General features: G+C 41.6%; 1 protein-coding gene across 1 annotated transcript in view; it reads left to right on the top strand.

Moving 5' to 3' along the window:
* ASCC3 (activating signal cointegrator 1 complex subunit 3) overlaps window positions 1–12,814 on the top strand; it is a 567,972-nt gene that overhangs the window by 108,329 nt on the left and 446,829 nt on the right. The gene's annotated exons all lie outside the window — the stretch shown is intronic.

Raw genomic sequence — 12,814 nt, 5'->3', positions numbered from 1 at the left:
TATGAATCAGCCAACCCCCTCTCCAGACCTATGCACACTCCCCTACCTGCTAGCCCTCCCACAATCCTGTCAGTCTCCCAGCCCCTTCCGAGTTACTTACCTCAGGCTGCCCACACTGCTGCTTGCTGGGAGTGAAAACCTAGTTGTGTCACTCCTTAATTGTGTAAAGCCACTCAAGACTAATCTGAGTCCTGTGAATGTGTGTTGGCATCCTTAGCATCTTAACAATACATGCAAGTCGGACAACCATATATAACAGTATAGTAGTTTATTTACCCATGGAAACCATGGTTTCAATTTGTACCACAAGTTGTACACGAATAGTGCTCCTGGTTTTTGTTAACGTCCAGAAATGTCTACATACAATCTTTTGTGACTTTTGGCAAAGCACTTAGCTTTCTTTTGCATCATGATTACAAAAAGGGTAATCTTTAATTGAGTCCCAATGGCATTATGAGACTTTATTTATAGGCTGGTAGAGTGCTTTGGAATCTCAGATGAAACTATGTGCAGCATTCAAATGGACTATCATTTTTTCATTAACTATGGAATCTAGATCACTGCTCATCTTTTCCTTGAGCCCCCACTGAAAAACCCTTACATTTTACTTTGCGCATAGAGATGCATTTTGGAGAATAGTTCTACAAACTTTTAATTTCAATACTACGTTGTCTCTCAGCTAATGTGACATACCATGGTTGAAAATTTAACAAGAAAGGTTTTCATTGTGGTATGTCATTTACAAATATTATCTTTATACATTCTCAAATAGCAGAGCACATAAAGATTCACAAATGTATCTGTGTACTCTTGTGCTGTGAGTGTATTCATACATGCACTTTGTTTTCTTGTTACCGAAACATCTTATTTTTAATTACAGGAAGCAAAGTATTATAGATATGAAAAGAAAAACAAATTAGCTAGAGTAACGTAGTATTAGGCTGAGGTGTGGGAATGGTGAATTAGGTCTGTTTATAGAATGACACGACTTTAGAGAAACAATTTACGTGATGTTTTGGTTCATTTCTGTTTTCTGATTTCTTGGGGTTTGAAAGTAGCTGTGAGAGACTGAGATGGTTCTTTACAGGAGATTTGTGCTATAATAATAAACACACTGTAAGAACCTAGCTAGATTTGTGAAAGGTGCCTGTTCTAAAGAAGGGTATAATCTAAGGTTCTAACAAATGTAGGCTTTATATATGCAAGGACTTGGCTGACTCTGGGGCTGAGTGTTTAGTACATTGCAGAACGTTGTCACCTGTAAGGTCAGCATTGGATGCCCAATGGAAAGCTATATTTTCATCTAGGGAAATTTTGGTAGCTTTCTGTGGGGGTGTGGGTGGGTGCGTGTGTGTGTGTGTGTACACACGTGTGCATGTGGAAAAGTACATACACTGAAAAATGATAAAAAGCAAATAATTTTTTACTCGGTACAAACAGGCATCATTTCTGTTGTGCCATCAGCTATGCCAGGATGTGTCCCAGAACAGCTGGTTTAATTCAGGGGTTGTCAATCGGGGGTATACATACCCCCAGGGGTACCTAGAAAGGGGTTGGGGATACATGCAGGTGGGCAGGGATGGAGTGCCACCACCCACCACTCTATGCTGCTGCCTCCCAGGAGCAGTGCTGGGGGAGGGGAGGGAGGGCAACGGCTCCCCCCGCACCACTGCTGCCATGTGCTGCTTTTCTTCCGGTCGGCCAACCCCCCTACCCCCCCCCCCACTTTGCCAGAAGTGTAATCAGAAGGGGTACACCCTGGTCTAACTGATCAGCAGAAACAAATGTCATCAGTGCTGTTGTCCTGTGGGGTTGAGCCCCTGCCATTCCCAGGGCTTCAGATGCCCAACCTGCAGGACGTCAACCTGTGAAATGTGCGCTGTGAGAATCCCCTAAAGGGAATTCCTGGGATATACTATAAGTGGATAGGTATCTTCCCTTATAAGGCATCATAAACTGTGAATAATTTGGTCACGCAAACAGTTTGGGGCAGTTTGGACGTGACAAGGGGTAGGGACATCTGTTCATTCACAACTTGCGCTGTCATAAAAACATTTATGCATGAACCAATGGGTGTCTGTTTGCACCCATAACACCTAGTTAGAAAGTGGAAATCATTGCCTCATGTCACTGTAATGTATAGTTTACCAAGATTCAAAGGGTTGCACAGTTGTGTGAATTACAGTCTACAGAATAAGCAATACTTAGTGCTTAGAAAAAGCTTTCAAAGAGACATAAAACTTTGTGGTTCAAGACTTCAGCCAGTCTATAACTTTAAGGAAGTAGAATGAGTCTTGAATAATTATCCTGAAGTAGTGAGTATTGGATATCTTGTTCCTCCTCAGGCATCCAATTCTGATGACTAGTGGAGACACAGTATATAAAATGATCTATTTATTCCATATATCCTTTTGCTTTTAATGTTTGTCCTCCATGCTTGCACTTACACTCTTACACAATGTACTAGTACAGGACAGAATTTTAAAAAACCTACAGATTTAAAATTTAATTTTGGCAAAGACCTTCAAATACTAGTCTCCTTTTAATAGAATTAAGAACACTTAAAAGTTATTTTATTTCAAATGGTGATAAGGAAATAATATAAGCAGGCTTTTTTGTCTAATATGAACTGGCTTTAATTTGTGAAAAACCTATCTTTTTTCTTCAGAAAGACGGTTTATTTTGAAAATAACAGACAGTATTCAATAAAATATAACTGTACCATAAAGTAATGGTTTACATAGGAATTAGACACCAGCACTGTTAAGCACAGCATTTGTAATATGAGTGTTTTTATACTAGCTCATGCTTACAACTAGCTTCAAGCAATGTACACAGCATGTGGCTAGATGTAAAATCAGCATAGGCTGAAGCTTTTAACATTGCTACTGTATGAGAGAGACACAAGAGTACTTAGTATTCATGTGATTGCCCCATATGATTCCATTACAGAGGACAATCAGTCACATATCAGCGGCTTTTGATTTTCTCTCATAGGTCAGCAGTAGGTAAGAAGGATTGTTCAAAAAGAGATCAATACTTTGTTTGATTTTTACTCAGTCATGTACACAGCACCTTCTGATCTAGCAGCTGAGTGCTATTTCCAAATTAAAGACATCATTTGTGCAAGTAACCCACACTGAAAGGATAAAAGTTAGTCATCACTACTGCCATCAGAAATATGCAGGGAACTAAATGCCGGGAAGACAAAATGAAGAGGAAAATATTGAACAGTGATGTAAAGGCCCCTGAACTTGAGCACAAGCCTACTTGTGTATGCTTTCTGGTCTTGGGGAATTTGGTACTAGGAATCGAGGAAAAAAGGAAGTTTCTCCATGACTTGGACCCCAGCTATTCACAAATTTTATAAGCAATAGAATAAATTGTGATCTGGCTGGGGCAAATATTTAATTTTTGGCTAAATGGTCAAAAGGTAAGCTCCATATAGTCACAAGATAGATATCCCCCTTTTAGATAAATCTCAAGCTGAAAATGAAGCTATTTTCCCATACGCGTTGATTGGTATATTTGTCTAAAACTTTAAAAAATTTTTAAGTAGGGCAACTTTAAATCTTTGAACAATGGCTTCATTTTTGAGCTGTCTGATTTTATTTTGGTCATCTCAAAAGTTTTGTAGAAAACATGTAAGGTAGAATTGATCAAAGATGTACCATTTTTTTCTTGGTAAAACACTAGTTAAATATTTTAATTGTGGGATACGGTATCTTAAAGTTACTGTTTCTCTTTCTTTTGAGCATGTCATGATTTTGCTTGCCTGTAGTATTTCTTTTATGTTTCCTTTTTAGTACTGAAATGCTTATTTTTTTGCTGGGGCTGTTTGTTAACTTGGTCCTTGTCGACTCATAGCTTCAAGAGGAAGAGGAACTGTTAACTGTCCGAGTCCCCAAGGCCTGGAATAGACTCCCTCCAGAGGTGGTGCAAGCATCTACTCTGGACTCCTTTAAGAAGCGTTTGGATGCTTATCTGGCTGGGATCCTTTGACCCTAGCTGACTTCCAGCCCTTGGGTTAGGGGTCTGGACTTGATGATCTTCCCAGGTCCCTTCCAGCCTTAGTGTATGAAAGTTTATGAAAAGTTTATTGCACATTTGTTTGTTACGGCATGGCACGTTAAACCTGCAGAGCTGATGTCTACAGATGTGAACAGTTCCACTGTAGTGCAGAGTTCTTCACTAGGCCACAACTGTTCACCAGGGTGCCCTGGGGGAAAACTAGAAACAAAGGCCACAAACTCCTGGAAGATAGTTTCAGGCTGAACATTAGGAAAACCTTCTTCATAACTAGGATGTCCAGACTGTGAAACAAGCTCCCCCCAGAAGTGGTGCAATCATCTACCCTAGTTGTCTTCAAGACAAGACTGGATGGTCACCTGGCTGGGGTCACCTGACCCCAGATGACTTTACAGCTCATGCAGGGGGGTGGACCCTATGATCCTTTGGGGTCCCTTCCAGCTCTATGATTCTATGACATGAGCAAATCTGTTTTTGTAGGATTAAGCACATTTCTGAATAGCCATGTTGAAAAGGTATTTTGACTATTTTGAAAGGCAGATATAGCCTGCAGAGTAGCCAGTTGGGAGTTAGCTCTTGGATGTAAGAATAAAAACACATTATCAATGAGCTTCTTTTTAACTTATTGAAATTGTATTAATTTTAATTTTGCTAGTTGACAGCTAGTTTTTTTTGTTTTTACTCCTAGGCTAACTATGTATTAATTTGAGGGTTAATATCCAGTTCTGAGAGCTCACATTTGGTTAAAGAACATGACAGAAATTACTAATCAGTAGATCAGAAGAATTTGTGGCATTTAGATAGCTTATGTTAAGCAGAAAAATGGAAAGGACTTTATGTGGATATGTTGTGTATGAAGGTTGTATTTCCTCATCTCTGCTTTGCTGGTGTTGTGAGCCTATAATGCCTGTTTTTCTGTTTCTTACTAGTGTTTTCACTTTTTAATCTCTGTATGGAACTTGCTTCCTTAGCTAGTATCTAAAGTATCTCCTTTGAATCCGTCAAGATCTGGTGCTACTATGATGTCCTCTGAAAATGATCAGATGATGATGATTAGACAGTCACTAAAGATTCTTGGTTTCTATTTATATTTAAATAAATCATTTCAGTGATAGGAGCAATCAAGATATGTGTGTGTTCTGTTACCTTCTTTCCTTTTTTCAGGAATGTTTCATCCTTAGCAAGACAAGGTTCTTTGGGTGACTGTGACATCTTTTATTAGACCAACTAAATAGTTGAAAAAATTGTTCTTTGTAAGCTTTCTGTTACAAACACCCTTTTTCAGGCACACGGAAAGTTTGCTATTGCTTTGTGTGCTCTCCTTGGTGGAATCGCCCTTACCAAGGTAGTTGTTAGGGTTTACTCTTCTGTAGGAACATGATAGATCAGACTTATTATTGGCGATCTTGGGTTAGTCTTGGAAACCCCAACTGCAAAGTAAATGGCAAGTTTCAGTCTACCTGTCCTTTTCTCCCCTTTAGAAAAATCCTTCTGAAACATTTAAATCTTTCTGCAAATTGGTTCCAGAACCTACCTGGTACCCTGTAACTTATAGGCACAAATAATCGTTTCTCTGAGATGCAGGAAAGGGAGTTCTTGTGTGTCAGCTGTCAGGGATTTAGTGTATTACGGCACTTTGTCCTTTCTGCCCTTCACACTTGTGTGGAAACTGGTTACTGAAACAGGAGGAGAGTTAAGGGGAACACTCAAATATGTTCTCCTATATGTGCAGCACTATTGTCCTGCATTGGAGAAATTATCTGCTTACCCTAACAGCATCCCTGGAAGAAGAGTACATGCTAAGCTGGAGAGAGCAAAGTCCTCTGTATTAATGCAGACCAATCCTCTTCTACTTGTTGTGTGGGTATGGCTCACCTAAATTGATTAAGCAAACAGGAAGAAAACAAAGCCCATGCTTAGCCAAAGAGTTTGTAGAGAAAAAAGCAAAGCAGTGAGAAGTAGGAGTGTGCTACTTGGTGACCACAAAAAGCCAGAGCAGCTCCAATGATTTATTTATTTTTGTATGTATTTGTTTGTTTATTTATCAGCAATTCAACAATCTCCGTTTTCTACCACTTCAAATTTCCAGGATGGGCCAAATGCCATTACCCAGTGGAACAATAGGTGGGGTCCTCTGCTTTGTGTGGATCCAAGTGTGGGAGGATTCCTCATCTTGTATAAGTGCAGAAATTGAGAATCTGTTTTAAAACCTCACAGCCTGAAATCAAGCCATATACACCATTAGAGAGGGTGGTCTAATTTTCAGAGCACATTTTTAAGTTGTCCCATTTCGGGCTGTAAAAAGATAATTTATAAGGAAGATCACCTCAGCAAACTGAGTATATGTGCTTCTCTGCATTCTAGTGCTAAAGAATCTCATAAACCTAAAGTGAAGGGATGAAAAATAGAGTGCATATTCAGAAATATAGCGAAAATTTGTCCTTTAACACATTTCTGTGCCCAGTTCTGTTGCACTGCAGTAGGGAGTGGGGGAAAGATGCGAAGATACACTGTTCAGCATTATTTTTATATTTACCAGTGGACAGACCCTTAAATTGGACAGCTTTAGAAGGGAAGGAAGTTGTGGGAGTGCTTAGTTGGTTTTCATATTTTAGATTTTTTTTATAGTGGAATGTTATCTGTCAAACACTTAAATCTTGCATTAGGCATCTTAATGTATAATTTATAACAAATTAATTAAACACACAGTATTTAAAATTCATCTGTGCCTCAGTGCGTATTGAAATCAGCCATATGATGATAGCTAGGCAGGAAGGGAGCTGTGCTAGGGTTTTTCCTTCCAGTATAACTGTTTCTACATTACAGTTTTTGCTGGCATGCTATGTTAATTAGGGGTTGGTTTTTAATATTCATAATGGATATAGCTATGCTAGCAAAGTGTTGAGGTGGTTACCAAGATTGGAATTTGGAGTTTGGAATCTATATTTTTAACTATAAAGCTAAATAATTTCTGTCCAAGGGAAGGCTGCTAGGTATTACGGCAATATGAGTGGGAGAAAAATGTGGTATTTTTTAGACGCAAGTGTTTTTGCCTTGGAAAATAGTCTTAAAAAAATCTCATTTTAGGACTTTAGGTCATGGTTTATATAGTAGTAAAGTGCAATTAAATGACAGACACAACTTTACTCAATAGTCTATGGCTTGTTGTAAGTTAAGATGATTTCAATGAGAGTTGGGGATACTAGAATCTCGTAAAACAATTAGCAATCATTGCAATTGGTTAGATAACTTGAACTGACTTCACAAATTGGTTGTTTCTGCAGGTGGGTACCAGAGCTTAAAAATATATATGCAAATATACTTTGCAGTTTAAAGTTATGCTTGATGCATTTTAAATACCGTAATTTTGGAAGGAGAGAGAGATGTAACATGTGAAGATTTGCACAAGTTACTCTGTCTGCAGTAGGATTTCGTTATGCAATTGAAAATTCAAATTTCTTTCTATTAAAAGGAACATAAATGTTTAGTACTATTTTTACAATATTTTCATAAATTCCAGAGCATATGTATTTTAAATGAATTAAGTGTTTTAAAGTCTCAATACAGTTTTAGAGATTTTGTAATTCTGTCTGAGATGATTTCCCCCCCCCCCCCCCCGGGCAATGTTGTAAATGTCTGTCAGAATATTAGTACTTCTGCAACAGATTTTCAGAATCACAGGCCGTGTTTATTTTTGTGCTTTAGATAAAGATATTTGCTGGAAAATAATACGCTGAAAACTGACATGAAAATTTAACCTTTTATGGCTTTTGTGGATCAATTTTTTTTATCTAGTTAAGCTGTCAAACTCTTCATAAATATGGCAGTAGGTATTGTCAGCCAAGGTAATAAAAGGATATACTTAAATTCTAATTTTAGTTGGTGCCTTCTTAAAAGAAGGTGTTAACTCTTAAAAGTTCTTCACTGAAGATTCTTATTATGTTTTCTGAATATGGGTATTGAATTGGTATTCAAGTTTCCTCTTTTGCCATAGAAAAATGATAATATCTTTCTGTACTGTACATTTGAATGGAAAGGAGGATTAATACTTGCCATCCTTTTATACATTTAAAAGTGTGACCCTCTGTCTATTGAAGCGGACAAAGCAAAGCTCCTCATTGACCTTACTAGTGCAGCCATAACCTGTATTGAGTGGTGAGAAGATGTATATTTGACAACTGTAGTCCTGGATTTTACATGATGGTATTATTAGTAGATATAGATGTCATTTTAAATATTTGTATCGTGAATGTTCTACTCTTTCTTTTTTTCCCCACTGTATATCGCTTTGAGGAATTCTGTGATGCTGCACATAATATACCCTTATCAGTTGGCTTCAGATTGGACAGTAATCTTTCTAGGACTATTGCAGTGTATCTGTCTGTTTGCTTACCATTATCTTTCCTTATTCTGGAGTTTGAATTGCTTTGATTTTTATTTATTTTATTTTTTTAAGTTGTCTGTTTATCTTCTTTTGATACTTAACATAATTGTATGGCCCCCTGTGATGACAGATGTCTCAAGTCTAGTGTCACCCATCATTTAGGTAGTCCTGCCCCTCGTCCCGCCTGCCACAACTTTGCTGGTATATAATTGTGAGAGGGTTTCAGTGGAGTTCTTACCAGAGGGGTTCCCCGACACGGGTGTACTCACAGCTGTTGCCTATAGTGTTCCACGGGGCTTTGCCACCCCTACACCCCGTCCACTCGCCAACTGATCACGTGCTGGTAGGATAGTGACCTGTGGTCCCCTGCAGGCTTGCTTGCCATTGGTTTCACAAATGCAGGAACCCGGACTTAGCTGTACCTCTTTGCCAGCCCGTCCTCTCGTCTCGCCGGTCCTTCTGCTATTTCTTGGTGTCCTTCTTCTCTAACTTTCCTAGAAATAATATTCCCTCTGGGCTGGGAGATTTCCAGGGCTGACCTCCCTGGCCCGGTGGCTGCCAGGGACTTCTGCACCCGTCCCCGGCTCTATTTCCCTTACGGGCAGTGCTAATATGCGCAGGGCGCCTCGTTGTTCCCCCCTGCTTCCCTCCTTCTGGGAGGGGCACTGGCCCTTCCCCATTCCCTATCTGTGGCAAACTAAGAAGTTTCCCCTTGCCTGCCTCTGTTAGAGGCTTAGATCCTTCTCTTGCTTTCTGTGCGGGTACGGCGCAGCCTAGCTGGTGCCTTTCCCCAGTGGGATCTTCAGCACGCCAGACGTGCTGCCTGCCTTCTCTCTCCCTCTCTCACTCCCCCTCCCCGTGGGTGCTGTTGGGGCTTTTAAACTTGCCCATGGTGGCCATGTTGGCCGCCGCGATTGGCCCAGCTGTCTTCCTTACTGGGAACAGCTGCTTAAATAGCTGGCGTAATGCTGGCTCGCGCAGCTGTAGTTGCGGCTGCAGCTGTCGCTGCGGTCTCGGCTCCGGCACCGCCGGGTCTCCCGGAGGTAAGTGACCCCCTCCAGGGTTCTGTACCAGGGTTTCGTCGGCCCCTCAACCTTTCCTTGCCTCACCCTGTGTCCGTGATGGCGGCATGCTGCCATCACACACCCCCATACATAATCGTAACCTAATTGTATGTATTATATGACTGCCTCTAAAACTTTTTAAATAAGCATCCATTATCACCATTTTACAGAGAACCAGGAGAACCAGGATGCAGCAACACTGGCTATGAATAGTCCTTTGTTTCTAGTGATGGACATTTCCTAGAATTTCTTTAAAATTTCCACCGCTAAAAATCTCTTCAGGAGAGGGAGTAGTACAGGCAATCAGCCTACAGCAGTCAATTCTCCCCTGTTCCCCGCACCTTCCCCAGCCCAGATTAATCTTGGTCTAGGATATATATGGAGACTGTTGTCTACTCCTCTTCTTCAGGTGGGAAGGGAGCAGTGGGGTGTCCTCCATCTGGGGAGGAGTGGGCAGTCGTTTCTCACCACTCAACTGCCCTTCTAGATTGGACCAGGAGGGGAATAGAGCAACATACAAGCACTCATTCTTGTGAAAGAGTCCCTTGAGAGGGAGGAGAAAACTGGAAGATCTTTCTCCTGGAGGGGGCATATGTCGTCTGGGAGAAACTGAAGTAATGCTTGTATGCCCCTAGTTTGTTCCAGGAAAGCAGCAGTTCTTCTGGTAGAAACATAATGCATCTAGGGCTAGGGACAGACATTCAAAAAGCATGAGCCTGAATTGATTCAATCTTTGCAGGTTAGTCTAACCTGGCTAAGCTGAATCAGTTTGTAACTGTACGGGCATCTCAGAAATGCAGACACACATGCCTGCACTGGGTCAGGCTAGAAGCCAGGGGATGCTAAAGCAACCCTCCCTTCCCTTCCATAGTGCTGAGCTATATGGGGCGCAGCCAGGCCCCCGCAGCAGGGAGTTGATAACACAGTGTTTATCACCGCTAAGTTAGTGTTTATCACCCCATTAAGAAAACATCAGAGGGACATTACAAGCTACCTGTTGATTCTGTATTTGTCCCGTCTGCCAGAGCACAGACTGTAGCCAGCATGTAGTCTGCTAGCTAATGCTGAAAGGTGTCTGTGTAAGGCAGAGTGCACAGAAGCAATCCCTGCTTAGCAGGGAGTGGGGAGGGGAGGGGTGGAGCAAGGGGAACCCAGGCAAACGCCTGCAGTCTCTGCCAAGCTCTAGCCAGGGAGCAGAGGGGAGGAACCAGCCTTGCTGTGGAGCAGAGAGCCCTGCCCAGCCCAAAGAGCCTGCTGGGGTGCTTGGGGAGTCTGGTTGATCTTAAACCAAGTGTTGGTGGTAGCAGCAGGCCCTGGAAGTAGAGGATGACATCTATCAGGCTTGATGGTCCTCAGGTAACTGAGGAGCTCGATTCTGGATGCACACATTCTTTGGCAATGGGGGCATGTTGTTGCGCGGGGGAGTGGGATTCACAGCCCCGGGTTGGTCTCCTTCTCCTTCCTCCATCACCACTGTTCCACCTCAGTATCGAGTCGTTGGGCCTTGAAGTGGTGTGCACCTTGGTGGACCAAGTGGCGCCACATCAAATGGTCAGCAGCTTGTTCCTCCCAGCCATTGTTGTTAATGCTTCCGTGCTTGAGGGTGACCTTGAGTGTGTCTTCATACCGTTTCCTTTGGCTGCCCTTTGAGCATTGGCCAGTAGAGAGCTGGGAAAAAAAAATCTGGTGAGGGAAGCTGTTATCCGGCACAGTGGCTCATCCATCAGAGTTAATTTTTCAACAGCAAGGCTTCGATGCTGGTGGACGCGCTTTCATAGAGGATGCTCGTACTGGTCCGGTGGTCCTCCCTTGATCCTCAGGATTCGCCACAAGCACCGCTGGTAAAAGCTCTCAAGGGTCTTAATGTGGCATCTGTAGACGGTCCAGGTTTCACTGTAGTACAGGAGGGTAGTCAGCATAACAGCCTTGTAAACTAGGACCTTCTTTGACTTCCAAAGGTCTCTATTGTCAAAGACATGTTGTTGCAGCTTGAAGGCGACAGCACTGGCGCAGTTGACATGGTGCTGGACTTCTTCATCGATGGTAGCCCATTGAGAGAGGTGGCTGCCAAGATACGGAAAATGTTCCATGTACTCCAGAGCTTCCATGTCTATGTAGATAGCATGAGGGATGTTCAGCTGGCCTGGGGAGGGTTGGTGGAGAACCTTCGTCTTTGCGATGTTCAAGGACAGACCAAGCCTCTTATACAAAGTGTTGAAGAGATCTAAGGTCACCTGCACACGTTAAACCCAGCAAGGGGTCTGGGACAGACATTGTATTAAACCGGTTTGACCGAAATCACTTAAGTCTGATACTACGTTCAAGGTTCATCTCAAGCCAGTTTTAGCCATTTTCAAGCTGGTTTATATAAACTGAACATCCGTTCTGTTACAGGTTTAAACTAGTTTCTTATCACTTAAATGGGTCTATGTGTAATGTCTGTCCCTAGCCTAAATGGCCAATGTGCGACTTGTTCAGTGTCACATATCTCATGATATATATCTATGTGAAATTCATCACTTGACATGCTGATGCCATGTCAAATGGCTGATGTAGCAAAAGATACAATTTTTAAGAGGGGATAAAGGAAATGTTAACTCATTTTTTTCCTGAGTTCCTAAATTTTTTCTTTCCATCAGTACAGTAAAGGGAGTTTGGACATTTTCCCTGCCTGGCTTCAGTGTAATTAACTACTTTCCATTTAATTTTTTTATTTCTATAGGATCATTGTTGCAGCTGCTCTGGTTTTGGATTTTAGCCCAATTCTTCAGCAGAAGTATCACCTCGTAGAGGTTACTTCTCTCTATCCTGCCTACGTGGATTTTTTTTTCTCTTTCCATCTTAACTGAGCTGTGGCTTTTCTATGGCTCTAGAGACCATCTTACACCCTTACTTTTACATCATCTGGTTTTATCTTAGCAGTGAAACCTATTTTGGGATTCAGTACAAACACTGCAGAAGTTTATTGCTTACTTTTTTCTTTCTTTCTTTTTTTTAAGTCCCTTTCTTTTTGTTCTTCCTTTTCAGGAGAACATAGTTTTTTTGATGGCATGCTATGTTGTGATGTGTGAAGTAGCTTTGCTAATACCTACCGTAAAGCTACTCCTGTCCTCCCCAGCTTCTTTTGATTTTGACCCTTTGTATGTTGAGGTGAATTCTTCACGGAAAGCCCATCCTATTGGTTGGGCTAGTCTTGTGCAGATTGTCAGTTATGTCTTATTTAGGGCCTATAGTTGGTAAAATGCTACTTGTGATACAGATTGGAAAATCTACTAGTACCTTATCTAACTTGCCTCACTGTCAACTGCATGTCAACACTGTCTGAGGTTAGACCATG

Source organism: Alligator mississippiensis, chromosome 1, assembly GCF_030867095.1.
Source record: "Alligator mississippiensis isolate rAllMis1 chromosome 1, rAllMis1, whole genome shotgun sequence".
Classification (NCBI taxonomy): Eukaryota; Metazoa; Chordata; order Crocodylia; family Alligatoridae; genus Alligator; species Alligator mississippiensis.
The sequence above is the reverse complement of the archived record's forward strand: the minus strand, read 5'-3'. Positions and strand labels throughout refer to the sequence as shown.